We start from the raw sequence: 10,041 nt of genomic DNA on the forward strand, positions 1-10,041 counted from the left end.
CTAGACCCGCCCAAATCCTATGCTGGCAGTATACTCCAGACACTGAGAGAACTGGGTATGCAGGACACAGTGAAACACATAACAAAGGATGTCCCACCTGAGGGATACCAAAAACCACCTCCCTGGGTCGAAGACCCAATCCAGTATAACTTCACAATACTACCGGCAAACAAAGCACTGTGCACAGCAGAACAAATGAAAACTGCAACAGAAGAAACAATCAGGGACACAGCAGCTGAAAACATATATTACACAGATGGCTCAGTTGATCCAGAAGCTCCAGCAACTACAGCAGCAGTGCTGCCCAAGACTTCAAAGGAAGCTGGAGGCTATCCAACAATGCCTCCATACTACAAGCAGAACTAATGGCAATCTTAAAAGCCTTAGAAAATTTTAATTTAAAAGAAGGACACACAAAAGCGCATATTGACTCCAAAGGAGCAATACTCGCTATCAAAGTGACAAATCCAAGAGAAAATGTGACACTGATAACAGCCCTAAAATCAGTGGCCAAATCACATCAAGCTGCTGGCAGGAGAGTCACACTAAACTGGATACCCAGCCATGTGGGAATCCAGGGAAATGATGAAGCTGACATCCTTGCCAAAAGTGCCCTCAGCTGCAGTACAGTAAGCATAAAAGTGCAACCATCCATAACACACCTAAAGGAAATGGCATAAAGCTATGCCAAACTCCAAGAAGAGAATGAAGTATGATGTCACTATCTACAAGATTCACGGACGTCCAAGTGGTATGTGGATGTCACAAATCTAACACAGCATGACATCACAAAACAAACCACTAGAAAACTCTCAGTCATCACACACAGATTAAGGCTATGATACCTGTGCACCTGGCAAATGATAGGAAATGAGGGCAGGTTATGTCAGTACTGTGACCGAGAGGCAATCTAGCCCCTCGAACACTACCTACTAGACTGCCCAGAGACACAGTCTCTCAGGTCGAACCTAACTGAAATAGAGCTGACACCGACACAGATCACCAGACACATCCTAAATAACATAGGGACACATGGGAATCTCCTAATGTCTCACCCACCTCCCAGGTAAAAAGATGAATCACACGGAATTTCTCCATAGACACATGGGAATCTCCTATTATCTTGCAAACATAAAAACAACGAAAGCTACACAATGCACAAACCCTCTACTTCACTGTTTGCAATGGGAGTCATAAACATCTTGGGGAGCATATGTATAATTGTGAGTATGCATGAACATGTATATATACTATAATACTTGCTTAATGTTGGTTTGATATATATTGCAATATTTTCAGATGCTACACACATGTATATATATTGTGCCTAAAATGTTTATAGGTAACTCCCCCCCCCCTTTTTTTTTTAACACCTTTCCCTCAAACTAAAACTCGCTTCTTCTTCCTACTCAGCACTCTCCAGCTAGGCCGAGTCTCACTGCTATAAAACTTTCTCTCCTACTGATGGGTATCGTAAGGTTCAAAGGGGTTGCAATCCTGCCTGTCACCCTATCTCCTTTCTACAACTAACCGCCAAATCACTGTTTTTTGTATCTTTACAGATATTCCAGTTACGGGCTGCTCTAGGAGCAAGAGGCCGTGCCAGCACAAGGCTGCCTTAATCTTCAACAACAACAACCCTCTCACTTCAGTCCTTCACCCACCTCCGCCCAAGAGGATGTCTGAGGTTTATTCAGACGAAACGTCGTGGCTCCGCAAAAAGAATAGAAAAGAATAGAATTTAACATCAATTCTACCTGCAATACACTCTACGGGATATAGCCGAAAATTTGACTACCCCTACTGGAATTTTTTTACCAAAAATAATCCAATCGATTTTTACTAATACCTAATTGAGATATGTCAACCTTCGGTGCATTGCTCACCAGTTTAAGCAACAATGAGAAAACAATAATTAGAAAAATAGAGAAGAACCTTTATAAAATTAATGCAGCTGAGTCAGCAACCACTTTTAATAACATAAATAATAATAATAATAATAATAATAATAATAATAATAATAATAATAATAATAATAATAATAAATAATAATAATAATAATAATAATAATAATAGGGTAAAACTCTCTATCTCGAGAGTATATATCATGTTCTAAAGGGTCCACAATAATACAGTGTAAAAAGTCCGTGTATAATTTTGAAGACTTTACAGAAAGCTTTCGAACCCTTCCCTGGGTTCATCTTTTTTGGACTGAAGATGAACCCAGGGAAGGGTTCGAAAGCTTTCTGTAACGTCTTCAAGATTATACACGGACTTTTTACACTTTGTATTATTGTGGACCCTTTAGAAATAATAATAATAATAATAATAATAATAATAATAAATATATATATATATATATATATATATATATATGTATATATATATATATATATATATATATATATATATATATATATATATATATATATATATATATATATATATATTGGAAGAAGACCCTCTCTAAACAAATTCTGTTGAATAAAATGGTAGAATTCAGCGAATTAATCTTATATATTATCTTTTCGAGCAGCAAGACACCTGATTCCGCACGAACGTGTACACGAAGCCGACGAACCTGGGTATGTGTATGAACGGAGAGAGCGAGTGCCCTGAGAGGTGTAAACACTCCACCATCAGCGCCTTCGTCAGGAGGGCCCTCTCGCACTGCTCTTCCTGGAGCATCACACATAGCGAACTGGAACGAACGGCCCAGGTCCTCGTCGACAACGGACACACTAATTGCCCCGTTGATGCTGTGATAGCAAAGAAAGTTGAAGATTGGTACCTCCAGGAACTCCGCCCCGACATCCAAGAGCCCATCAAGCTTTTTTACAAAGGGCACTTTCACCGAAGGTATAAAGAGGACGAGCAAGCCCTCAAGACCAGCATAGAGAGAAACGTCACCCCCACCAATCAGGACAAGACCATTAATTCAATAATATATTATAAAACGAAGAAGACAAGCAGCCTGGTGATGAGGAACAACCCAGTGGCCCCCCTGCAGGATCCCTTGAAGAAGACAAGTGTGGTCTACCGATACACGTGCCCCGTCAGAGGATGCCTCGGCAAATACATCGGTATGACCACCATGCGATTCTCCAAGAGAATCTCCTGCCACGCCCAAGAGGGAGCCATTTATAATCACGTCAGGACTGACCATAACGTAAGAGTAAAAAGGAGCGATATTGTCCCTAATATCGAAATAATTGACCAAACCACCGATCCCCGACGTTTACGAATCCTGGAACCCCTCCTATAGGAAAAGAGAAACCTAACTTGAACATTACCCAAGAAACGTTTCTCCTCCCCACCACCGCCCGAAGATCAGCAGCGAACGACCGCCCAAATATCCAGGAGCACCAGCGGGATGATAGGATTCCTGGCGCAGGTAGGACTCCTGAAATTCATTCCCCGATACTCTACTCGAGCGCTCGCACGGCTGCATCCCTGCAACCATCGACGAGAGATCCCAGACTTCGTCCCAGACCGGCTCGACCAATGAGAACGCAGCTCTAGGATTCGAGACGCTATAAATATCGGCATGCAGACACCATCTACTGCTAACCAGCAAGAAGATGACCTACGAGAAGGTTGAAACGTTGTGATAAGCCAGAGCTATAACAGCAGCAATACCAGCTGAATACCAGAGACGACCCCGGCCTGACATTGACCTCTCTTACGGAATGATACCAACACCGACGACGACCCCTGCTTGATCTGAACCAGTGGAATGCCTTCCCATATACCAGTATTCTGATAATACCAGTCTTTGATTAATAAAGCCTGTTCTGAATAAAATAACACTGTCAGCATTATCCCCAATATGAATATTGGACAATTATTGCGAAGTATCGCTGAGCCAGAAAAGCGAGTAATAAGAAAAATAGAAAAGATAATAAACAAGATTAATTCGCTGAATTCTGCCATTTTATTCAACAGAATAATAATAATAATAATAATAATAATAATAATAATAAACACATAGATGAGTCTGGATACAAATACCTGGGAATAATGGAAGGAGGGGATATAAAACACCAAGAGATGAAGGACACGATCAGGAAAGAATATATGCAGAGACTCAAGGCGATACTCAAGTCAAAACTCAACGCCGGAAATACGATAAAAGCCATAAAGACATATGCAGTGCCAGTAATCAGATGCAGTGCAGGAATAGTGGAATGGACGAAGGCAGAACTCCGCAGCATAGATCAGAAAACCAGGAAACATATGACAATACACAAAGCACTACACCCAAGAGCAAATACGGACGGACTATACATAACACAAGGAAGGAGGGAGAGGACTACTAAGTATAGAGGACTGCGGCAACATCGAGAACAGAGCACAGGGGCAATATCTGAAAACCAGTGAAGACGAGTGGCTAAAGAGTGCATGGGAAGAAGGACTAATAAAAGTAGACGAAGACCCAGAAATATACAGAGACAGGAGAATGACAAACAGAACAGAGGACTGGCACAACCAACCAATGCACGGACAATATATGAGACAGACTAAAGAACTAGTCAGCGATGACACATGACATTGGCTACATAGGGGAGAGCTAACGAAGGAAACTGAAGGAATGATAACAGCGGCACAATATCAGGCCCTAAGAACCAGATATGTTCAAAGAACGATAGACGGAAATAACATCTCTCCCATATGTAGGAAGTGCAATACGAAAAATGAAACCATAAACCATATAGCAAGCGAATGCCCGGCACTTGCACAGAACCAGTACAAAAAGAGGCATGATTCAGTGGCAAAAGCCCTCCACTGGAGCCTGTGCAAGAAACATCAGCTACCTTGCAGTAATAAGTGGTACGAGCACCAACCTAAAGGAGTGATAGAAAACGATCAGGCAAAGATCCTTTGGGACTATGGTATCAGAACAGATAGGGTGATACGTGCAAACAGACCAGACGTGACGTTGATTGACAAAATCAAGAAGAAAGTATCACTCATTGATGTCGTAATACCATGGGACACCAGAGTTGAAGAGAAAGATGGGAAAAAAAAGGATAAGTATCAAGCCTGAAAAGAGAAATAAAGAAGGATATGGGATATGCAGTGGAAATGTACCCATAATCATAGGAGCACTAGGCACGATCCCAAGATCTCGAAAAGGAAATCGGGAAAAAATAGAGGCGAAGTAGCTCCAGGCTCATGCAAAAAGAGTGGGGGGGGGGGGGGGGGGGGGGGTGATCCTAGAAACGGCGCACATAGTAAGAAAGAGTGATGGATCCTAAGGAGGCAGGATGCATCCCGGAACCCCACACTATAAATGCCACCCAGTCGAATTGGAGGACTGTGATAAAGCAAAAAAAAAAAATAAATAATAACAATAATAATAATAATAATAATAGTTGCAGGTCCTCAATAATATCGCAAGTGAGTTTAAGGTCTTTAATGGATAATAAAAGCTTTCGAACCTTGTACTAGGTTCATCTTCTGTCAAGTGAACATTATGGTTATTAAAATAATAATAATGTGGAAGTTACTAAGACGTATCATCAGTGAAAGGCGGTACAACTACCTTGAGGATACAAGCACCATCCCCCACCACAACAATGCCTGCAGAAGGAAGTGTAGGGGTACTAAAGACCAGCTCCTGATAGGCAAAATGGTAATGAAGAATAGTAAGAGTAGGAAAACCAACCTAAGCATGGCATGGATCGACTACAAGAAAGCATTCGACATGATACCAACACACAAGGCTAATAGAATCCTTGAACATATATGGGGCAGAGGAAAGCACCATCAGGTTCCTCAAAATTACAATGGGCAACTGGAATACAGTATTTACAAGCTCTGGGATAAGACTAGGAGAGGTTAACATCAGATACTTATTTTTATTCGGTGATTTTAGTTTTAATAGATTGTTTTAATCTGTTTTTATAAAGTGGACTTTGGATTTTTTTTTTACATGACTTTAATGTAGTCTTTGATGTAGACTGATCTATATCATTTGATGTAGACTGATCTATATCAAACTGTCTGTAGTTTAGTAAGTGTTAATTTGAATAACTTACTCCTGCTGCTGTTAAATTGTATATTTGGCATTTTAGTAAGCACAGTAAATGGTAGCACTTGATTTAGAACCTTTAATGCTTTTACTCCACAAACTTAAAGGTTGATAATTTTGGGTGATCAGTTTATTTTTAGATTGTAGGCTCTTAATTTATAGGGTTAGTGTTAATGGCCGTATGCATATTCCTGGTACCTGTCGATGCCTAGGGCGGTGAACCTTGATTGGTATTTTATGTACTGGAAACTGTATTTTCAAAACCACAGATTTGCTACAGATTAATTGTGCTTAAAGCTGATCAGATAACTTGTGAAAGTTTTAAGTATTACTGAATGTAATATTTCGCATTTTTTTTTTTTTACTTAACGCTAGTTTTAGAACAAATACACCGAAGAATTTTTTGAAGTGCTAAGACTGAATGAAAATATTTACTTCCAGGTATAGTGTACGCGATGTGACGGCTTGGTTCTGAATGCTACAATACTTTAGACAAAGAGGTTTAATAACTTGTTCCAGGAACGTTGACAACTGCCCATTGTTTTTGAAGACTATTTCATTCATCAAAATATTTTCTACTGCTTGAAATTTGTATGATAACTTAAGGCTCGTGTGCGTACTGCTGACAAGATTTGATTGGAAATCTTACAACTGATCTACATTCACTAATTTTCACTGTACTTTACTATATAGGGTAAACAACAGACTGGGCTGGCCGAGCCACTGACTACCGCGTTTGAGGCCACCCTCCGAAAAAGTATTTTAACACGTCCTGACACCGGAGATAGTCATCAGTCATGAGTTGCTGGTGGTGAGAGCAGGAGCTCGAGACCTCTACTCTCCTTTCGAAGTAAGTATTTTCTCCAAAGTTAGAAATTAAGGCCAAAATTTAAGATTAAACAGATGGTAATGAAAAGTCTGGCCATACGCAGTGCACACTACCTCCATGACGCTTTCGAAATTTTTACTTACAACTATGTATATTTCGAATATTGACGTCATCTCGATGTTTGCAGAGTCGCTTGCGTCAACATCTTCCCATTTCTTGTGCTAAATCCGCACACCACTTGTACCCATAGACACTAGGGCACTTTCATCTCAACAATCGTAAACAACGACTTCCAACCCCTACTTTTTTAGGGAAACTACGATTTTTTGGTAGAAGAAGAAGAAGAAGCGTGCACTAGATAATTATTTAAATAAATAGTTAAACGGTAGTATAAGGTCATGAACTGCATGAATATTTTTACATATTCATGATTAATATGAAAATATCGTTGTTGAAAAAGTAACTAGATTCCTGACTCAAATATCAACAGTTTTGTTTGTAAACGGTACCTCCGGTGTTCTTCGCGCTCTTCAATTGTTTATCAGTGTTGCCAATTGGTATGTGTTTACCCTCCAAACTGGGTATAAGACTTACACAAAACTGGGGAAATAAGTGAAATTAGCGTATATATTTGTAGTATTTTTACATGTTACAGCAATTTTATCGTTACTGCATTACTATGACAACTAGAATTCATGGCAAGTTTGTAAATGCATCGACGTAAGTGTGAGGCTCCATTATATTGGCAACGATGAGTCATTTTGCCGTCGTCTGCTCGTATGTACTTGAGAAATACCTATAATTTTCGGGGTTCATTTGGTTGCAAAAAAGGGATAACAGACATGAATGAAATAAACATTTTAAAGTAACAAAGTAAAGTTAAACTAAATATTGAGTAAAGCAAACGATTAAGGGAATAAAGCTTTGCACCTCATAAAGTGTACTCGTGTGCTGCCCGTAACTGTGTTTGTGGAGTGAGCGCTTAGGAAACTGGAGCCGCAGCGTAGTTAAAGTGCAATTTGGTGTGAATTAAGACCAAAATGTGTATAATTACAATCAAATAAGCACCGTGGAGTTTCAGTTGTGATGGCAGTGAGGATAAAACCACCGATTAAAAGTTAAAAATGAATTTAAGTTCAAACCATGACCACGGGAATAAAAAGTTTCATACTTTCACTAATATAGGCAACAAAATGTTGTTTTATTGTGCTGATTACAACTGCAATTTTGAGTAAGATCAATAAACGTTACATATATATGCTAACATCGTTCAAATGAGTGCTGGGAAGGCTGGGAAAAATGGTGGCTTGACTGTGGTTACGAACTGCAAGTCACGTGATTGCTGCCATATTGGATATCAAAACTGCCTTGAAAACATATTTTACGAAGACCTCACGTGCTTATTTTAGTTCGTTTGGCACTTTCATATATCACATTATGTTGAGGAAACTTCAATCGTTTGAATGTTATGCTTAAAGATGTAATTGTATTCTTGTTTCACCAATTAAATATCGAGTGAATAAGGCTGAGCCACGCGATAACGATGGATCGACAGCGGTGTTTCCCCCTAGTGACTGTCCTTGAGTCATAGGTTGCTTCTAGTGTGTAACATTTGGAAATTTATCAGTTATTTGCACTGAATACTGTAACTATAGTTATAAATTATTTACATTAATTTTCTTTTACAAATTTTTGTTTATAATAACCAGTATTACTTGTATTGCTTAGCATTCTGTGTAGTATTTTAAGTGTTTACGCAAGTTTTTATATAAATATTAGTATTTTGGTTGTCATAGATTTTGTATTCCTTAGCATCCAATAAGTGTGTGGTATCTTATTTACCAAGGTTTTTTAATTTGTGTACTTTGAAAACCATGGATTTTGTCAAAGAAATCTGGCGTGCAAGATGCTGTTTTAAATTGAAAATATTCTCCATAGTAAAGTTTAAGTTTGGAGAGGATGAGATTATGTACTATTTTCTGGTTTTGACTGAAGATTGTCACAAATCTTCCAGTTTATTCCCTATAGCATTTCTTAGTCTTTATGTAATATAAAGATTTTTATCAAATAAATTCGCAATTTCTAACCATTCCAGTAGATTAGTTTTATTTTAATGTTACTCATTACCTGAAGTTTTAAGGGGTTGTATCAAGTTTTATTTTAAGTGTAAAAATATCTAAAACTAGTATTAAATATGTTTAAGGGTATTAAGAATACCTAGTTCATGTTCCAATATCCTAAATAGTTCAGAGAATGTATTGAATGAAACTAATGGTCTCTTGAATATGCAGTAAGCCAAAAATTCTAGACCTATGCAGAAACAGATGTAGATAAAGCCTGAAGTCTCTCCCGTTAAGTAATTTAAAACTATTGTTAGGGTTAACATTTAACATTCGAAGCTAGAGTGCTAGTTAATATTACCATGCCTTACGGGTGCCAAAGGCAACACTTGTCACTTGTAGTTGTAGTAAAGAACTACAGTAATGTAAAGAACTACAGTAATGTATGAAGTAATGTAAGAAATATGAAAAGATGGTATCTATGAGAGTTAGTTTCAGTCTTAAAATTTCGTTTAATCACTAGTTTAAAAAGTAGTTTGCTTTCGTGAATATAGCTATTTAAAATGTGTTCGAACTAGTGCAAAGCCATATTACGATAAATATATTCCTCCTTGAACGTAGTGTGCCAATACTCGTATTGAGGTTGATGCAAATTTTCAGAATGGACACTAGAAGGGAGGTGGATTGCCTGGGACTTAATGATTGTGTGTTCTATGGTTGAGAAAGAAATTGAGTGTTATCTTTAAAAAAAAAAAAAAAAAAAAAAATAACTCCCTAGGAATTCCACCTTGAGGAAACAACCAGAAATTATTTTTTTGTTGAATGCAGTCTCTCAAAAAGGACTAAATTCTATTTTAGAAAAGAATTTAAGGATTCGCAATGCGTGCTACGAATCCCAACTATGAGGCTTTGAAACGAGACATATACAGCATTCCCTACGTTATTTGCTCCTTTTTGAATCGAAAATTACGAAGTAATCCTTATGGGAATCAATTAAGACTTCAATGCATTCATTCTCGTAAAGACTTGTTCGTCCTTTGTCCTTGTGTTAAAGCCTCAGTGAACGTTGGTAATCCTGCATCCTCTCCTGACAAGGAGAAGCAGCCATTGTTTGCTAC

This window comes from Macrobrachium nipponense, chromosome 9, assembly GCF_015104395.2.
Source record: "Macrobrachium nipponense isolate FS-2020 chromosome 9, ASM1510439v2, whole genome shotgun sequence".
In the NCBI taxonomy this organism is placed as follows: domain Eukaryota; kingdom Metazoa; phylum Arthropoda; class Malacostraca; order Decapoda; family Palaemonidae; genus Macrobrachium; species Macrobrachium nipponense.